Source organism: Amblyomma maculatum, chromosome 5, assembly GCF_055883805.1.
Source record: "Amblyomma maculatum isolate TAMU_Amacu chromosome 5, ASM5588380v1, whole genome shotgun sequence".
NCBI classification, from domain to species: domain Eukaryota; kingdom Metazoa; phylum Arthropoda; class Arachnida; order Ixodida; family Ixodidae; genus Amblyomma; species Amblyomma maculatum.
Window position 1 is genome coordinate 53023450 of NC_139348.1, and position 4979 is coordinate 53028428.

Consider the following 4979-nt stretch of genomic DNA (forward strand, 5'->3'; position numbering starts at 1 on the left):
CTAATTTCTGGGCTTGCGCCTGTCCTGTGTCTATTCGTGAGGGACTAATTTAAGCCCTGTGAAACGTTTGTTTGCGTCAATCTATCGAAAAGCTTAAACAGCATGCGAGCTGTTCTCAACTTTCGCATTATAATGTAACGTAATCGTCGACAATTTTTTCTTCGACAGACGTCACCTTGCATATTTCCCCCCAAATAATATCTCCTTGTTGAACAAATGCTGCTTAATTTTTGCAAGGGTACACAGTTTTTCCTATTCCTTCTCGATCAACAAAGCGGTCGGAGCTCCCGCTAATGCTCCTTGAGACATTCTTACAGCGCATTCAAGATTATACTAAAAACCGACTAGCCTAGATTTCTACGCTTAGCGCGAAATATTGTCCAGGAGAAACGCCTTTAATTCCTGCCTAAAAATCAGAGGCCCTTCACATTCGCACGATTCAGAGTTGCAACTGAAACAGCATGCAGCGACACGCACGTATTCCACTGCTCTTAATCCCTTTATATTCGGTTATTCAGCTGTGCGTGTTATTCTATTGTTAATATGAGCTAAAAAGTAAAGAGAATGATTTTGCTAGCCACGGCAGTCATTAGCCACTAGCTGAGGAGGCGGAAATGAAACAAAAAGGGAGGAGAGATACATGGGAAGAAAATAATGAAGTGAAATGAAGAAAGAACAATGATAGGGTGTGTGGAATAGCCTCCACAATATAAAAAAGTGTAAGGATAGCTCATCGTCCGCCTTTTATTGTCATGTTGTCACGTGGCTGTGAAAATGCCGTGATAATAAAAAACAGACAGGCGTTGAATCACTGTAATTAACTCCATGTTGGATTGACTTGCGCCCTCAAAATAACTGAATAACTCGGCGGTGGCGATAGCAGTAAACGTGCTCGCTGTTCGTCGAATTACGAATGTCCATCGCACCCATAAACGCTCAATTTATAGGCGGCGATGAAACATCTAGATAAAAGTGTAAACGGTGTCTAGCACAACCTAAAATATTGCGGAAGCATACGCGAGTGGCCGGAATCTTGAGGTAACAGCGCGGAACGTGGACGGGAGCACAAGATTAGAAGACGACACAATGAGCGCTGGCTTTCAACAACGTTTATTTTGGAAAACCCTCAACTTCTTATACCCTTACGCCGTACATTACGTACAAGTGACTTGCACATCTCAGCATAGTTATAATAAAAAAAAAAAACAAAAAAAACATAATAATAGATAAATAAATAAATACACGTGCCACATAACCTTCTCTTGCACACAGCGTGGTACACTCTCTGAACACTCATGGAAAAAATTGCAAATTAAGCAGTTCGATTTCATTTTGTGTTAGCAGCAGGGACGGTTTGCTTACATATCGTTCCTGCAGTCTAACTATCTCAGCGGCTTCAATTATCTCACGAACCAGCTGTTCACTATGTTTTGCTAGCACTTTACATTGTGTGAATTGCACGGAGCAAGTTTTCGACGCGCAGTCTCTTACATGGATCCCCAAATGCCTGCTTTCTTGTTCGACGTTGTTTTTGTGTTCTTTCAGCCTGTCATTTGTGCACCTTCCAGTCTGTCCTACGTATTCCTTCCCGCATTTCAAGGGTATGGAATAAATAACGCCTTCCGCGCACTCCACAAATCGAATCTGGTGGTTTGTTGCGCACCCCCTCTGCCTTTGCGATCCATCAGCGCTTACACGTCGGCAGATGCTTTTCAATTTTTCAGGAGCAGTAAGCACAACACTAACGCTGCTGCTGAATGTGCAATCTTTTCCATGAGTGTAAAGAGAAGGTTATGCGGCGCGTGTATTTATTTATTTATCTATTATTATGTTTTTTGTTTGTTTTTTATTTTTTATTATAACTATGCTGAGATGTGCAAGTCACTTGTACGTGATGTGTGGCTTAAGGGTATAAGAAGTTGAGGGTTTTCCAAAATAAACGTTGTTGAAAGTCAGCGCTTGTTGTGTCGTCTTCTAATCTTGCGCTCCCATCCACATTCTGCGCTGTTACCCTCAAGATGCATAACCAACATGCCCAAGCTGCTATTCTGGCCGGAATCATCGAGGCACATATCGGTGCTTCTTGCATGATAAAGAAACTGATAAAGCTTCGATTCGCGAAGACGAGCATGAACAAACAAAGAATAAAGAATTTCTCCGCGTCTAAGAATCAGAATGATAAGGCCGCATGCCGGCTGCTGTCGAATAAAAAACAAGTAAAGATTTGGATGGTTTGCGGCATTACTCCCCCAACCCCCCTATAAAGGCATCTACCTGATGCTTACAAAACAGAGCACGGTAAACAAAACACTAGATAATGAAATAAATTTCGCGGGTATTATGGTTTCTGTCGCCCAACATGAACAACGTCTGGATGCGCCCAGTGCTTTTGGGGTATGGTCGCGCCGCCGGAGATGATTTTGTAGTCAGGCTGTCCGATGAGTCGAATGACTCCGTATTGTCTGGTCCAAAATACCGCCGCAAGGTCCTTTGACTCAGTACGTGGTGTCGTATCAGTGTCCAAACTCACACTTGGTCTCTGTGCCTGTATTCTGCGTCGTGTCGTCATAAATTGTATCGTCGGACATCCCTGTGCATTTTGCTGGTCCTTCATGCAGAGCCGAGAAAGTCGACGGGCTTCCTCTGCACGCTGAAGGTAGGCGGCGACGTCCAAGTTCTCCTCGTCGATTACATGCTGCTTTATTGCGACGAGCGTCGTCGTGGGCACCCTGCCCTACACAAGCTTGAACGCGGTCGCTCTGGTTCTCTGCTGGACGGCCGTCGTATACCCGAAGATCACGAACGGCAGGGCGGCATCCGAGGTTTTTGGTCCGGCATCGACATACACATGGTGATCAAGTCTGCGATCGTTTTATTGACGCTCTCCGTAAGTCCGTTCGTTTGGGCATTGTGCGCTGTTGTACACAGGTGCCTTGTATGACTGTAGGCCAAATTGAATTCAGTCAGCTCTACCGTAAATGCTGTTCTCCTGTCCATGATGAGCACTTCTAGTGACGCAAAAAACCATTGTTAAAAAAAAACCTAGTGGCTTCTGCCACGGAGCCGTTAGGCAGGTCTATCGCTTCGGCGTAACGGGTAAGGCAGTCAGTACCCACAATGATCCACTTGTTACCCATCGATGAAGTCGCAAAGGGGCCGAGCAGATCCATTCCACTTCGGTGAAAGGGTTTGGTGTGGGGCAGTATAAGGTTCAGTAGCCGACAAGCTTTTCTGATCGGGAGCATCTTGCATCGCTGGCACCCAGGGCATATTTTCACGCAATGCGCAAGATCGACAGGTATCCGCATCCCGTAGTACTCACTTGAATCCAACGCGACGTGCGCGCCTTCCCGCGGTGCTCTGCTGTCGGCTTATCGTGAACGCCTGCAAAATTTCTTTTCGATGTTCCTTACGTACGACAGAGAGGTATGTGATCATGTTCGCCGCGAAGTTCTTCACGAGCACGTCGCTGCGCAACACGAGCACGTTGCTGAGCACCGCAGGAGGGGAAGGGATCTTTCCTTCTAAGTTTTCCGCTAAGTCTTTCAACTCGGAGTCCGAGCACTGCTATTGAACGAAACTGCTAGCGCATACCGGCTTCAGAAAAGCATCATCGTCGTCTTTTGGGGGCGCGTCCACGGGGGCCCGGGAGAAGCAGTCTGCTTCGGAATGCTTGCGACATGACTTGTAGCCCATTGTTATCTCAAACTCATGAAGGCGTAGCTCCATCGTGCAAGACGGCCAGAGAGGTATTTCAAATTGGCGAGCTAGCAGAGCGCATGATGATCGCTTACTACCTTGAATGGCCGACCGTATAAGTACGGACGGAACTTCGACCTAGCCTAGATGATCGCGAATCAATCCTTGATCGTCAGCTTTTTGAGAGAGACCTGTTAGCGTAAGGTTTAAGTTTTCGCAATCCGGTATTCCTCTGAACGAGGACGGCGCCCAGACCTACGCTGCTTGCGTCGGTGTGAATTTCATCCTCCGCGTTTTAATCAAAATGCCCAAGGACAAGTGCGGACTGTAAGCGGCGCTTTAGTTCCTCGAAGGCTTCTACCTACGATACGTTCCCCTAAAATGGCACCTCTGGTTTCGTGAGTAGCGTCAAAGGTTCGGCGAGGCGCGAAAAGTTCTATACGATTCGGCGGTAATACGCGCACAGTCCTAGATATTTGCGCACAGCTTTCTTATCACCTGTTGAGGAAATTGCGGGATCTCAGAGTTTTTGTTTGGGTCTGGACGAACACCGTCTTTCCCTGCGATACGGCCCAGGAACAACTCCTCGTAACCGAAGTGGCACTTCTCCGCCTTCAGTGTTAGCCATAACGAGGTGATTGCATCGAACACTGTGCGAAGCCTTTTTAGGTGGTCTTCAATGTCGAAGAGAAGACAACGACGCCGTCCGTACACCAGACAAATATGCGACGTCAAGCTAGCCAGTGCGGTATCCATAATTCACTGCAACGTCGCGGGTGCGGAGCAGAGGCCGAATGGCAGTACAGTGAACTCGCAGAGGCCATCTTGTGTGATGAACACGGTTTTCGCGCGGTCTCTTTCGTCGACCTCAATTTGCCAATTTGCCAATAGTCCATCGATGAGAAGTACCTTGCGTTGCAGAGCAGGTGGTGTGTGTCGGTGATGCTATGTAGAGGGTAAACATCCTTCTTCATTGTTCTGTTAAAGAGACTATAATCGACGCAGAAACGCAGCGTCCCGTCTTCTTCATTCAGAACGATTGGCGTTGCTCAGTGGCTCTTTGATGGCTGAATAACGTTGTCACAAAGCATTTCATCGATTTACTTGCAGATGGCTTGGCGTTCTCGCGGCGATATGAGGTAGGGGCTTTGGCACAGAGGTCGCGTGTGTTCGTACGCCGTAAAGTGGTGCTTGGCAAGTGATGTCTGTCGCACTTCGATGGTGACGAGAAGCAATCGCTGTAGGTTCGAAGAAGACTGCGAGTCTGGTATTTTCTGCGA